Here is a 16,364-nt window from a genome sequence, read left to right as displayed (position 1 = left end):
GTGGTAGGTTGTGGTGTACCCACACACAAGTTTGAAGAAAAAAAAAAGAGAAAAACATGTTAATTGAAAATAGGTGAAGGTTGGCAACTAACCATGACTTACATGACGAGTCGTGTGTAATTCATACACGGCTCTCACATTACCTCTCCTATAAATAGGAGAGGATTTGCCTCTGTTTAATATACACCAACAAGAGAGAGTGAGAGCAATTGTGAGAGAGAAAAATAGTGAGATTATTCAAGAAGAAAAATTAAGCTTAATTTTTCGGGTATTCTTGAATAGAGGGTTGTGAGTGTATGTAAACACTTTATTTATTTTTCTCCTATAAAAGATCTATGGCAGTCCGGAGACGTAGGCAATATTGGCCGAACTCCGCTATCAAATTGTGTGTTATTATTTTCTTTTGCTCCCTCGTAAAGGGGATTTTGCGTAATTTTTTTCCCAACACTAATATGTTTAATAAGAGATATTAGTGTTGTATCCTCTCTATACCTTTAAGCAGAGTTCCTTCACAGGATAAGGTATGCTGAAAATTTGAGGAAAAAGGTCATTGTTCAGTTGGTAGCGCTTACCGATCTTTCTTCCCCCTGCTAATGAGGAAAGTTTGACCACAATGTGCTTTGGACCAGATTATGGCATACAAAGGTGTTGCCCCATTTTTGAACTTTGCATGGCACTCTCTTACCAACATCTTGCCTTGTTTAATGATTTTACAGCAGAGGAGGGTTCCTGTGCAGACTGCATGCCCTTTATGTCATGCCCATGATGAAACTATCCTCCATGTCTTAGTGCAATATTCTTTTCTGTGGGACTGTTGGCTTACTTCGTTAATAGGATGGCGCTTCCCAGGTGGTACATGTATCATGAATTGGTTTCAATAGGTGTTTATTCCTGCACGAGTTGAGGAGAGATCTTTAATCCTTGTAATCTGTTGAGCCCTATGGTCTATCAGAAACATGGTAGTTTGGTAGTAGAAGTATAATCCCCTCTTTCAGTTTTCCACATGGCAAAGCACTATCTTGACAACTGGCAGAATGTTTGGTAGTCCATTGATGTCTCTAATGCTCCCTCAGATCACAAATGAACTTAGCAACCTCCACCTTTGAACTGGATCAAAGTGAACACTGTCACATCTTTGAAATAGACAATGGAACTATTGGTCTGGATTTCATAGCCGGTGACTCACAGCATTGTAGCTACTAAAAATCTCTGTTGTCATGGGTTTGTTGATGCCAAAATTGCTGAAATTATGGCAATCCGTGAGGCATTAAGCTGGATGAAATTACAGGGATGGAGCCATGTTGTTCTAGAATCCGATGCACATCCAGTTGTGTTAGCTTTAAATCACCCATCATATCCTGACTTATCTTTTTTTGGTCTATTAGTTTATGAGTGTTGTTGGTTTAGAAGAACAGAGAATTTAAGCAAGAGAAGGAAATTCTATAGAGAATTATGTAACTGTGGAGAGAAAAGATCTAATCTCCATTATTGCATGGTGAAAATATTTATACAAGAGCTATTCTAAAGTTTGTTCACCAAACCTCCATAAATCAAGGAAGTTTGTCTTCCAAACTAAAGCTTAAAGCAAGGTACATCACAGATTTTTTGAACTACTGCTACTTGACTTCAACTAATACAAGAGATGGAGATTACAAGATAACAAAATACAACAAAATCTAAATGTCTTCAGCAAAATAATCTCCAATCAGCTACACTATCTTCATCAGCAAAATACATAAAAAATCTGTCAGCAACATTTGCATCAATTTTACTTCAATGGAGCTGTAGCTGTAACCTTTAACACTTCTCCTTCATGCAAAGTTCAGACAAACACCAAGTCTATTCCTGAGAAACTCAAATCTTAGCTTTTGCAATGCCTTGGTGAAAATATCTACTGTTTGGGCTTCAGAACAGCAATGGATAATCTAAAGTTCATTTTCTATTTTAGCTTCACGTATTGCATGATACTTGATTTTTATATGCTTGGTTTTTCCATGGAAGATTGGATTCTTAACCATAACAACAACTGATTGTTATCGCAAAGTATTTTAGTTGGATTCTCTTAATGAAAATTCAGATCAGCTAACACCTTTCTCAACCAAATTGCTTGGTTTACAGTAGCAGATGCTGCAACATACTCTGCATCTGCAATTGATGAGCAACCAAAGCTTGCTTTCTTTTTCCCTAGCAAATGACAGCAGAACCAAGTGAAAAACAAAACCAGTAGTGCTCTTCATATCATCCAATGAACCAACCCAATCACTATCTGAGAACCCCAACAACTTCACACCATTTAATCTTCTATAAAACAAACTAAATCCAGCAGTCCCTTATACATATCTCAGAACCTATTTGGTTGCTGTAGGATGGTTTTCAGTTGGTGAATTCATGAATCTCGATAGTAAATTTGTTACAAACATGGTATCTGGTGTTGTTACAGATAAATAAAGCAAAGAACCAACTATGCTTCTATAAATTGAAGCATCTATAGAGTGAGAACCATCATCCTTTTGCAATTTTATTCCATGGGCTATAGGTATACTCACTGGTTTGCATTTGCTATGTTCAAATTTTTAAAGTAACTCCCAAGCAAATTTCTTTTGTGAAATAAAAATCCCTTGCTCATCTAGAACAATTTCAATCCCAAGGAAATAACACATTAAGCCAAGATCATTCATCTTAAAAACCTGATGTATCTTCAATCTGAATTCTTGAATTAATTGTAAATTGTTGCCTGTAACAAGTAGATCGTCAACATACATAGAAATGATAAGCACATCACTTCCTTGTTGAGTTACATAAAGTGTTGCCTCATTCAAGCCGTATTTAAAACCCAAATTCAACAAGTAATTATCAATCTTAGCATACTAGGCCCTTAGGGCCTATTTTAAACCATAGAGTGCTTTCTTCAATAAACATATTCTATTGCTTCCATCATTAAAACCTTCAGGCTGCTCAATATACACTTCTTCCTTCAAAGAACCATTTACGAAAGCTAATTTCACATCCAATTGAAAGACTTGCCAACCTTCACTTATTGCTAGTGCCAAAATCAATCTGATAATGTCAAATCTTGCAACTGGTGCAAAGGTTTCTAAAAAATCAACCCCTTGTTGTTGAGCATAGCCTTTAACAACATATCTTGCTTTGTGCTTATTGATGGAGCCATCAGAATTTAATTTCAATTTGAATACCCATTTAGTTCCAATTACATGCTTATTCAATGGTCTAGGAACTAAAATCCATGTTTCATTCTTCATAATCATCTTCAACTCCTCCTCCATGGCAGCTCTCCACTAAGGCAATTTTAAGGCTTCATCCACCTGAGTTGGTTCAAGTGAGACAATATTACATCTGTTGTAAATTTCCTCTAGGGATCTAGTTCCTCTAATTGCATAATCATCTTCATCTGATTCATCTTCATTGTCAGCTAGAAGTTCATGCTCTTGTTGAAAATGATCTTGTTCAAGAACTGATTTAGAATTTCCTGGTTCCATGTTACTCTAATCCCATTCACCATTCTCATCGAATTTGACACTCCTACTGACAGACACCTGTTTTTTAATAGGATTCAGAATTCTGTTGGCTTTGGATTCCCTGCTATAGCCTACTAAAATTCCTTTTTCAGCTCGTTGATCCAATTTCCCTCTTTTTGCATTTGGAATAAATGAATAACATATGCTTCCAAATATTTTGAGATGACCTACTGATGGTTTAACTCCAAACCAGCGTTCAAAAGGAGTTTTTCCATCAATAGCTTTGGTTGGAAGCCGATTTTGAAGATATACAACAGTGTTTATAGCTTCAGCCTAAAGAACTTTGGGTAATTTTTCTCAAACAAGAGACATCTCACCATATTCATCACAGATCGATTCTTTCTTTCACTTATAGCATTTTGTTGAGGTGTGTAAGCTACTGTTAATTGATGGTGAATGCCCACTTCTTGCAAATATTGCTTGAATTGATTAGATGTAAATTTGATCCCATTATCAGACCTTAAAATCTTGATTAAGGAGCCAACTTGATTCTCTACCATTGATTTAAACTTCAAGAACATTTTGAAAGCTTCAGATTTTAATTGGATGAAATATACCCAGCAAAGTCTGGTGTAGTCATCAATAAACAATAGAAAATACTTGCTGCCATTATAAGATAAGACACTCATAGGGCCACACACATCAGTGTGTATTAATTCAAGTTTCATAGAAGCTCTCCATGCTTGATCAGTTGAGAATGGTGTTTGGCTGAGTTTGCCTAACTGATAGATTTCACATATACTAGTATTTTCAAATACAGATGGCAAATCAGCAACTAACTTCTTAGATTGTAGCAATTTTAATGAATTGAGATTGGTGTGACCAAGTCTCTTATGACACAAATCAGATTCTTCTTTATGACTCAAGCAAGATTCTTCTTCGAAGTTTCTTAAATTTAAAGGAAAGCTTCTACGTTTCATTTTGACAGAAAATAACTTTGTGCTAAAAGGATTACTAATTTCACAAGTTTTACCGTTAATAGCAATCTATAATTTTTATCCAGCAATTGACCAACTATAAACAAGCTTTGATTTAGTTCAGGTACATAAAGAACATCGAAAATAAGCTTTGTACCTGAAGGAGTTTGTACAATCACAGCTCCTTTGCCTTTGACATCAACAAGCCTACCATCTCCAAGTATGACTTTTGAGGAATAGTTTGTATATCCAAGCTATCAAAATTCACCAAGTTTGATGTCACGTGGTTAGTGCAGCCACTGTCAACAAGCCACGCTTCTTTAGCTTTAATTGAGACACCACATTGTTCAATTTTAGTAGCAACAAATAGTTGTTCTTCATACTTTTCAGAATTTTCGATGACTTGTGCAGGATGAGCTTGTGTTTGTTGATTCTGATTTGTAGAACAAACTTTCTCAGTGTGACCAAATTGCTTACAAACCTTACATTGAGCTCCAGGTCTGAACTAGCAATAGTTCTCAGTATGGTTTGTTTTTTTACAATGTGGACATGGTGGACATCTGTCCTTCCTCCATTTTTTTTCTGAAATTCTTCTTAATTTTTGGTTTTCTGTCAGTTTGCTGGCCTCTTGAAGCTCCTTTTCGCATTTTTATTTTATGAGTTTTTGCAAGAGCCTTCTCTCCAATGGTTTCTTCGTCCTTGTAAGCTTTTCTTTGTTCTACAGTTTGTAGAGCATTTGAAAGCTCATTCAACGATATTTGTGACATGTCCCAAGTATCTTCAAGAGAAGAAATCTTGGCTTCAAATTTTTCAGGGAGAGTCACCATAACTTTCTCCATAATTCTCTTCTCTTCTAACTCTTCTCCCAACAATCGAATTTGGTTTACAATTTTCATAACTCTATCAACATAATCTTTCACCTTTTCATTGTCCTTCATCTTTAACATTTCAAATTCTTTTCTTAAATTAAATATCTGCATTTATCTAGTTTTGCCAGATCCATGATACTCAATTTTTAAATTCTCCCAAGCTTCATGTGCTGTCTCACATCCCATAATCTTGGTGAAGACAGGATCTGCAACAGCTGCATGGATATAGGACAGGGCTTTTAGAGCCTTAGCAATCTCCTTTTCGTGTTCTCTAATTTGCTGAAGGGTTAGATTTTGTCTAAGAGGTGGAGGTACTCTGTTTTCCTCCACATGCTGCCATAATCCACGACCCTTGAAATAAGCTTTCATATTCACAGCCCAAATATGGTAGTTTTTCCCATTAAAATGAGGTGGTGAAAGAGACATGATGCTAGAAGCCATTTGAGGAAAAGCAAATAAATAGAAAACTTCACAAGCTCTGGTTTATTTTGTGGGTTTCTCTATAATTTTCACTCAAATACACACACTAACCCTTGAGATTAAGGTTGCCCAAATACCATTTGTTAGTTTAGAAGAATAGAGAATTAAGAAAGAGAAGGAAAATTCTGCAGAGAATTATGTAAGTGTGGAGAGAAAAGATCTAATCTCCATTATAGCATAGTGAAAATATTTATACAAGAGCTATTCTAATATTTGTTCACCAAACCTCTATAAATTAAGGAAGTTTGTCTTCCAAACTAAAGCTTAAAGCAAGGTACATCACAGATTTTGTCAACTACTGCTACTTGACTTCAACTAATAAAAGAGATGGAGACTACAAGATAACAAAATACAACAAAATCTAAATGTCTTCAGCAAAATAATCTCCAATCAGTTACACTATCTTCATCAGCAAAATATATCAAAAATCTGTTAGCAACACTTGCATCAATTTTACTTCAATGGAGCTGTAGCTGTAACCTTTAACAAGTGTAAATCTCTTTTGCAGATAGCATCTTTTCTTTGTGTTTATGCTAGTAGGTCTGCAAATGAAGCTGTTGATAGTTTTATTTTTTATAGTATTTTTACTATAATTTTTTTAGGATTTTTAGTATTTTTATTACTTTATTTAGTTTCTATTTAATTTTTACTTATGTTTTAGTGTAAAGCTTCCTTGAATTATAATCAACTTGATCTTAGGGAAATTTGTAGGTTTTGGCATAGAAAAGAGCAAAATAAAGCAAATACACTCAGGCTCTAACACGCCTAGACTGTGCAATCCAGCACGCCCATGCTAGATTCAAGGAAAATCAAGTGGAGACTCAGACTCTAGCACGCCCAGACCGTGCTATCTGGCACGCCCGTGCCTAAAGAGGACATCAACACAAAGCACGCACGTGATGCATTTCATCCTAGAAACTCAAAGCCTAGCATGCCCTAGCCATGTTATGGGGCACGCCCGTGCCACAGATTCTTCTCTAGACGTGCCACTGAGCACGCCCAGACCGTGCAGAACAGCACGCCCAAGCTACTAATTAAGTGCTGTCTTAAGTCGAGAAAGCCAGCCAGTCTCTATAACTTGCAGGGGCCCACCTCAGATACTTTCCTGACGTACAAATCAAGATCTAATCCTATTTAGGCAGATGGAAAAGTCCTAATTGAGAAGAAATCCAAAGCCTAAACAGTTTCCTATCTCCAAAAAGATTTCTTACTTAATAAGGATTCTATTTCCTAAACGAAGTCGGATTTTCTACCAGAAGTCTATATAAAGAGAGGAGTCATTCATTATGGGGGGATCTCCAGTTTTGATAGTTTTTGTTCTATTGTTCTTCTCTCTTTCCAAGACTTCACGCGTTCAAGATTTGTGCAAGGATTCAAGGAAGCTGCCCAGAATCAATCATTAACGAGTTTTTATTTCTAAACTCTTTTCTTGTTTTATTTTCAATATTCATGTTGATTATGAGAATATTTACAAGTTTAATTGAGGTTTATCTAATTACTATGTGGAACTAAAACTCTCATACTAGGGATTTGATGTAGCTTAATTTTGATTCCAATTTATAATATTAGATTTGCTTTTCCTTGTTCATGATATAATTTATTATTGAACTTAATGCTTCCAGGTAGAGTTTCTCCCCTGGATTGATTTATTTCATTAATCACTATCGGGAGAAGGGTTTTTGATATGAATAGGGTAATAAATTACACGAGAATAATAACTTAATGTGAAAGCTATATGGTTTGACTCATGGGGGTTTTCATAAGTTAATGACCTTAGGTTATGAACTCATAAACAAACCATAAAATTTAATGATTTAATTCATGTTTGATTGCGCTATTGGAAGATAGGTAATTAGACCGGGTTAAAATAGCTAACAATACATCAGGAGAGCTTGTTAGTGATTTTAGGGTTGTTTCCCCTACTTAAACAATTAAAATTGATTATCAAACTAATAAAATAAATTGGATAGAATTAAGTGAAGTCAAAATCCCTGGTAGCTTTAAATCATTGATTTCTTTTCGTCAAATATTGTTGCTTGATTTCTTTTTGTTCTTTTTTTTATTTGTTTAGTTTAATTTCTTAAAATAATTCCCCTTATTGCCGTTTAAATAATAATAGGTAACATAATTTTGGTACTTGGTATACAATCCTTGTGGAAACGATACTCTACTCATTCTATATTACTTGTTGCGATTTTCATACACTTGCGAAAAATCACTGTCAAGTTTTTTGCGCCGTTGCCGAGGACTAGCATTATCAATACCAATACTAATCACCCTATTAATAATTTAGACACTTATTTTCATTTTTATTTTTATTTAATTTTTCTAGAGGATTATTTCAGGTGTTTATGCACAAGAGATCAGGTAGGACTGAACCCTTGATCTTTGATCCAGAAATCGGAAAGACTTGTTGCAGGAACAACGCTGCTAGAAGAGCACGTGAGAATAAACCAGAACAGCAAGGAAACATGGACGATGAAGTTAACCCTCAGAATAGACCTCAACCTCATGTCCGCACCTTGCGAGATTACACAACACCTTCTCTCAATGGAACAACACCGAGTATCACTAGACTTAGGGTGGACGCTAATAATTTTGAAATTAAACTTGCAATTATCCAAATGCTTTCCACCTCAATTCAATATGGATGTTTACCTAGTGAAGATCCTAACGCCCATATCACAAATTTCCTGGAGATTTGCGATACCTTCAAATAAAATGGAGTTTCTGAGGATGCCATAAAACTAAGACTCTTCCCTTTCACTCTTAGGGACAAAGCACGATCTTGGTTACAATCATGCCCTGCTGGAAGTTTTACAACATGGGAGGAATTAGCCCAAAAATTTTTAGCAAAATTCTTTCCATCTTCAAAGACCACAAAACTACGCAATGAGATAATGACCTTTGTCCACCATGATCAAGAGAGTTTGTACGAAGCTTCGGAAAGATTCAAGGACTTATTGAGAAAGTGCCCACATCACAGTTTGCCTAAGTAGTTACAGGTACAAACTTTTTATAATGCATTATCTCCTAACATTAAAATCACTCTAGATGCAGCTGTAGGTGGATCTTTTGAAAGAAAAGAAATTGATAAGGCATATGACCTGATAGAAGAGATGGCAAGCAATAGCCATTACCAAAACAGCTCTGAAAGAAAGAATTCTGCAGGTGTTTATGAGATAGATGCCATTACAGCACTCAGTGCCAATGTAGATAATATGGTAAGAAAGTTGGACTTATTGACTAACAACCCTGGCAACTCTATTATGCAAGTTTGTGATGGGTGTAATGGGTAACATGGGATTGGAGAATGCATGCTTGACTCTTTAAACTCACAAACTTTAGAACAAGTAAACTATGTGATGAATCAAGGAAGGAAGAATTACCCGCACTCTAACTCTTATGACAACAGGTTGAGAAATCACCCTTATCTTTCGTATGGGAATCGAAACAATGCCTTGAACTCACCACCAGGTTTCTTGCCCCAAGAAAAAAAGCCTTATGACGATCTCCTTACTGCCCTCTCTAAATCTCACATGGACTTCATCAACGAAACTCGAGAAAATAACAAAATCCAGCTGTGAATACTCAAATTTTGAGGCTCAGAAAGCCTGTTTTCCCGGACTGCAAACAGTCCGGCCGGACCGGAGGCCATTCGGAAAGTTCACCGAAAGTATGCCAATATGGTACTTGAAACGTCCAGAAAATTACGAGGATCACAGAACTGGTCCCGGAATATTTTTTGGAGGTACGGAACTCCCGAAAAAGCCTTTGGAACGGAAAATTAGCAAGTGGACTGTCCACGGCGGCGGCGCCCGCCCTCCAGCCTAGTTTTTTCCTATAAATACAGCCCTAAATTGACAGTTTTAGGCACTTAGTCTGTGTTGACGGACGCTCTCTTCTCTCCTACGCTCCTTGCGGTTCTTTTACTGCTTTTCTGCATTTAGTTTAGGCCTTTATTACTCTGCTGTTGTGATATTTGGTCACTTAATTAAATTAATTTTAATTAATATTCCCCAAACGAGGAGCTTAATATGGAATTTTTAAGCTGAAGCTAAGAAGCGGCCGCCGATTAACTCAGGTAATAACGAAACCCTGCCTATTTAATTTCAGCATTTTGTGCATGTTCTCTTCTACTCCTAAATTCTAAAACTGCATTCACACCATAATCATTTTGGCAGGAAACTGCCTTAAGTAAATAAGTTTAGGCTAAAATGCCCGGTTAATCAACAATCGTGGTATTAATGCTAAACTCCAAACATATTGGCTAAAGTGCCTAGTTAATTAATAACTATGGTGTAATTGCCTTTATTTCGAACAGTTCGGCTAAAAGTCCAATTAGTCAATAATTGTGGCTAAAAGCCTTAATCAATCACGTTTTTGGCAACAAATTGCCTACAGTTTAATCAATCACGTTTTGGCAACAAATTGCCTACGGTCTAATCAATCGCTTTTGGCAACGAATTGCCTATAATTCAAATAACCACTTTTTTTGGTGACAAATCGCCCAAATATCACCTTCTCTTTGGCAATAAATTGCCTAAATTACATATCAACTTTTGGCACAAATGCCTTAATCAACCATTTTGGCGATAAAAAGCCCAAACATCAATTTTTGGCAATAAATTGCCCAATCAAGCACTTTTTGGCAACAAATGCCTAAAACAGAAAACCAATCAAACTTTGGCAAAATGCCTAAAAAATGCACGAAGCATACACACACTCATGCATGAAGCATACCCCTTCAAGATGCCTTTAAATAGGCTTTATCGAACTACGTCGGCTTTAATCTCTCATTCAAACGAGAGTACGTAGGCACGTTCGGGATTTGACCCCGAGCGGCAAGTCGAAATCATCAAAACACTTTATTGATCCAATTGCATCATTACCTTGCAAAGCATTCACACTTAGGTTAGTTAATCAGCATGACATAGTCTCGGGATCCACCTCGGGTTCGTAGATTGTGCCTTAAACTTTGGGATAATTAATCTAGACTTAGGTTAATTAAAATTGGAGTCATTTAGGGTTCTTTCTTAGTTTTCCCTTATAAAAATAAACTAGGTGGCGACTTCATAAAACACACACGTGAGCATACCTCGTTCTAGAATATTTTTGCCTTCGGGGGAGGGTTCACAGTTTGGCGACTCTGCTGGGGACTAGTTATGTAATCATTTTGCATAAAGTGGACTACAATTGCTGCATCAACTAACCTGCCCTTCTTTAGGGTATTATTTTGTTGTGCTTTGTTTTGTACAGGTACCCTAACACGAATCAAGTGTTCTTTCTTTAAGAATACTTGATAAGGAAATTTGGACTTAATTGTAAAATTTAATGAAAACATTTAAATTTGTTGATTTATTTGCACGATTGAGAATCTTTTTCTCCATTGCATAAAAAACGAATTTCAAATGAATTTCTTCTCTTCTGTTCAAACTTCTGAGTCTGGATAGCAAGGAGCGCTGATCGGCAGGTCTCCTTGATTATGTCGACAGACAGCCAAAGCGTCCTCCCTGTTACCGCAAATCATCCCTAATCCTTTTGGGGGGTGGCCCATGAGTATGCGTACTGTTGGACCCATGCGAAACTCTTTATTTCACATGTGTTTAGGTATATCATTACTCAAGGTTCAAGGGTCCCTTAATAAGACAATTCTCTATTTGTGTCATAGCCTATAGAACCTATCCTTTAGGGCTGTATGCACCCAATGACGTGAATCATATCATTAAAAAAAATTATGACGTGATATTGTGCGCATTCATGACATATCATCTCATAAACATTAAAAGCATTAAAAAGAGCACAAAATATTCTTTTTAGTCATGCACAATTGGACAAAGGAGTCGATCTACCTCACATTCAGCTCCCCTGATACAGAATACTACCCACTGTACCTTAATCCAGTTACCCTTATCCTTACAGGTACCCACTATTCTAGTGCCTATCCAAGTTCCAGTCACACCTACAGTGCTATCACCAACCTCACCAGCTTCACTAGCTTCACCAGTTTCAACAACTTCACCCGCAATCCAAATGGCATCACTTGCTGACATCCAAAATCTCATGGAACAACTGGAAGCCAGAATGGAGGCTAGAATGAATGAGGCATTAGCTGCCCAGAGAACTGCCCTAATAGCTGAACTAGGTAGTGGTAATGGAAATGGGGCTTCCGCTGGGGGAAGTGATCCTGCTACCTCCAATCAGGGACCTGCTGCTGGACCAACGTCCTCAAACCCTGCCTTTAACCTGGATGACATGCCCTCCAGAACTGCTGCTGAGCTGGAAGCTCAGAAAATGAAAGAAAAACTGGAACTCTCGAAAAGGTCAATCACTGCCCTTAAAACACATAAGGAAGTGGTGGACATGGACTCCTTGTCCTTGTTCCCTGAAGCGAGATTGCCGACAAAGTTCAAGATGCCTAACATGGACAAGTTTGATGGAACCACTTGTCCCAAAACACACCTAAAAATGTATGTGGGTGCCCTCAACCCGTTTGGCTTGAACAGCGAGCTCCTTGCTCAGTTGTTTCAACAATCTCTGACTGGTGCTGCTTTGAGATGGTTTGTCAGCCTGGATCGGACTAAAATGAAGACCTGGGAAGACATTTGTAATGCGTTTAACACGCAGTACCACTATAATATGGAGGTGGATGTTACTCGGAGAGAACTGGAAACCACCAAACAAAAGAGCAACGAACCCTTTTCCTCGTTCCTTACGAGGTGGAGGGCCAAGGCCGCCCAAATGATCAATCGGCCTTCAGAACAAGAACAGGTAGACATAATCATCAAAAATTTGCTGCCTGTCTACCAACAACAACTGCAAACTCAGTACCTACCAACGTTTCAGTCGCTCATTGCTACTGCAACCAAGGTAGAGGATTTAATCCAAATGGGTCAACTGAAAGAAGACTCGGGTACCTCAAAATATAAGAAACCTAGCCAAGCTAGCAAAGTTAACAAAGTGGCAAGTATCATCCCCATGAATCCTTTACGTGTGGGGAATATGAGAAATGGCAGCCAGTCGAGGAGGACTTACACTGATCTCGGGATGCCAATCCTTTTGTATTCCGAGAGGCTGTCAAGGCAAATTACATTAAGCCTTTGGAAGCAAGGCCACCACCCAACCCATTGCCGAGGAACTATAGGGCTGATGAATACTGTGAGTACCATCAGGGTAACGGGCACAAGACTGAAGCATGCTGGATGCTTAAGAACCGCATCCAAGACCTGGTGGATAACGGTTCAATCATTCCGAAGAGTAAGCCAAATATTAGCACTAATCCTTTACCAAATCACGGGATAAATGCTATCGTGGCTGACCAGGAATTGATCGATCCTTTCGAACTATTCCTAGAAATGAATAACATCTGTGTCCTGGACCTGAATGACCTATCTGAAGAGATCGATGCGATGACCAGGAGTGGGAGATAGTATGAACCAATAGTTCTACACAAAGTCCAAAATGAGCCCTACCAAAGGGCAGCTGAGCCAAAAGAAGACCCGGTACTCTCGCAGTTAAAAAAGACCCAGCTAGGGTATCAATTTGGGAACTTCTGGCATCATCTTTCCCTCATCGCCAAGCTCTTTGCAAGGCCTTGAGTCAGCTACAGGGCGGCTTAGGCAAAAATAGGTGGCTCGCTAAGCTGAAAACCCGAAAGGGCGGCTTAGGCAAAAGTTAGAGCTTGAATAAATAAATTGGAAAATGCTTGGAAAGCCCAAAAGTCAAAATTGTAATGTCATTCCAATAGAGTCAAGCAAAAGAGTCCATAAAGTTCAAAAAAAACAAAATAAAAGTCTAAGTCCAAAAAACATACATCCAAAGAAAAATCCAAAGTCAAAATTCCAGATAAAGTCTAGAGTCCAAAAAAAAAAAATCTAAGTGTCCCGTCGCCTATGTGGGGCAACATCCTCAATGTCGTCTTTAGGTGTTGAACCCTCTCCAACCTCGCCTGTCCGAGGAGCCATCACAATCTCCTCATCAGTCCCGTCCGCGTCATCGGTCCCAACCTGAGCTCGACCCTCAAGTGCACTCAGCAGTGCGATCCTCCTTGGCCTCTCAATCGGCCAAACAGCAGCAATAAACCAGGTTTGGTACTCTGGAGAAGTATGAACGCTGGCAGGATTAGGTAGGGGCCTAACCATGTGGTGATCTCTAACCCAGGCCTTAAGGATAGCTCGGGTAACACCCGGAGTAATAACTGAATCAACAGAAGTGCCATCCACAATTGGAACAGTCTGGTCTATCCCCATCTGCCTTAAAACGCGCGAAGCGCAGTACCACGTGCAATGGGTAAGGCCTAGCAGGTAAACTCGGGAGTGGCGGAAGCTAACCTGGATAAAGCGGGTGATGTCATACTAGGAAATGTACCACAACACCTCATCTGGACCCAACTCAATCAACAATGAGGTCCATGCATCAGTAGACGGATGAGTGATCAGGATCCTCCGCATACGATACTGAGAGGGGTTATATGGCAAGAAAGTAGGAGCAGCAACCACTCGGAGATGGTCCTTTAACCAAACCTGAGTATAGATCCTTTCTATTACAAAGGAATGAACCAAAAGAAAGAAGAGACAATAAGGAAAAGGAGAAGGGAAAATACCTGGAGAATGATCGGAGAGACAGTCCAATTGTCAAAAACCAAGGCGGCTCTGTCAAGACTTCGGATAGTCTCAACTAACACAATACCGCCGATGCAGCCCATGTCCTCCATCTGACGAATCATCGGACAGAATCGTAAATCTCCAAAGCCTGGGTCCTTATTAAACAAGAAACCCGCCAATAAGCAGAAAACAAAAGCCCACATCCTCAGCCTCATTCGGTCTGGGTCATCTGGTCGAGTCTCTAAAAATTCATCAATCAGTGGTAACAGAATTGCCTTCTGGTCATCCACAACCATGGCCCTAGCCTGTGGCCGGCTGAACTGGAATAGATTTTCAAACGACCGCATATACCCAATTCTGACCTCATGTCTAACCAAAGGGGCATTGGGGTCGCACCCTATAATCTTGCAGAATTCCTCAAAGAGAGGACACATTTCCTCCATCATGGCACCGAATCAAAAAATGTGGGCCTCCGGGTCCCAAAATCTGATGCAGGCCTGTAGAAAATCCCAGTCTATAACTACTCCCCTAAGGGTAGCAATAGGAGATAGACCATACCTCCCCAAATTGATCTTTTCTACCTTGGAGAGGCTCTTAGTCCAATTGTGCATGCTGTGGTTATAAAAGGGATTCATTTTTTTTGAAAAAAAGAAAGAAGAAGAAACTGACTTTTTTTTTCTTTCTTTTTCCTAGAGAAAACTGCTTTTTGGCTCAAATTTCGAGAGGGAATGAGTGGAGTTTGGAAAAATCGCACTTTTATAGAAAAATGTGCCCGGAGGCGGCTGCTCCCACCGGTGGAGGCGGCCGCTACCGCCGTCGGTGGCGGCGGTGCCCGGCGGCCGCTCCCGCCGTCAGAGGCGGCTGCGCCCGCCGTCGGAGGCGTTTGCTGCCCCCTTGGTGGCTCCGGCTGCTACCCATCCTGTTTTTTTTTTTTTTAGGATTCTTCTGTGGTTTCTCGAGTTTTTTTTTTCTGGTTAAAGTACAAGAAATAATTTCTGGAAGAAATGATAATAAAAGAGTTTTTCAAAAACAAATGCCGTTTCTTTTACAAATCAAAGTGGATAATCTTGCATACATATTTCAGTACTAACCCAATGCAGGTACAGTCAAAGTACAGTACAAAAATACAGGCAAGAAAAAAAAAATCTGGCAACAACAGCATCAGCGACGGGGTCTCCTCCTCCTCTGATCATCAAAGGCCCTCAAAGTCCAGGCCGAAGAAAGCTCCTACTCCATCCCGAGAATCAACTCCATCATCTGACTGACCAAGCCGTCAGGAACTTGGAAATCATACAGGAAACACAAGTCAATACTAAATCTTTTACAAATCCTTTTTGTGAAAGATTTATCAGCCATTACCTCATTAATGGAGTCGGAAGGGAGATAACCTGGAAATCATGCAGGAAACACAAGTCAATATTAAATCTTTTACAAATCCTTTTTGTGAAAGATTTATCAGCCATTACCTCATTAATGGAGTCAGAAGGGAGATTCCAACGATTCACATTAGCTAGGGAAACCTCCCGAAAAGCTAAGGTACCGTCTGGAGTATGATAAGAGATGCTGTACGGAAGATGTAAGTTGGCCAGATCTGGGTGAAGAGGCTCAGTAGCATCTGTGACAGCACGGGGAGCCTTGGAAGGACCTGTCGAGCGGCTAGGCCCAGCCCGAGATGGACCCTCAACCGGAGTGGAAGATGAAGGATCGGTCATAGGCCTCCTCCTTCGAGTCCTAGTCGAGGGACCCGAAGCCTGAGAAGAATTGGTGTCAAGAGGCTAGGAAGGTGCCGACCTCTGAATACTATCAAACCGAGATCCAATGGGCTGCATCAAAAAGACCCTGCAGAACTCGGCATAATCTCCCCCCAGGATGAACTCCACATGTGGAACACCCTCAGTATGAGCATCGGTGATCGTCATCTACTTGCCCGCTCGCATGTCCTCGGGAGGGGGATAAGGG

At 39.3% G+C, this 16,364-nt stretch overlaps 1 non-coding gene across 1 annotated transcript; it reads right to left on the bottom strand.

Annotated features, from left to right (window-relative positions):
* Positions 1-8,684: 8,684 nt before the first annotated feature.
* LOC149498275 (small nucleolar RNA R71) lies at positions 8,685-8,791 on the bottom strand. Its single transcript, XR_016319834.1, has one exon. It is a non-coding gene; the product is annotated as a small nucleolar RNA R71 (small nucleolar RNA).
* Positions 8,792-16,364: the final 7,573 nt, after the last annotated feature.

Source organism: Jatropha curcas, chromosome 2, assembly GCF_041381405.1.
Source record: "Jatropha curcas cultivar XTBG-Jc1 chromosome 2, XTBG_Jcur_1.0, whole genome shotgun sequence".
NCBI lineage: Eukaryota > Viridiplantae > Streptophyta > Magnoliopsida > Malpighiales > Euphorbiaceae > Jatropha > Jatropha curcas.
Note: the sequence above shows the minus strand (reverse complement) of the source record. Positions and strands in the feature narration are given on the sequence as shown.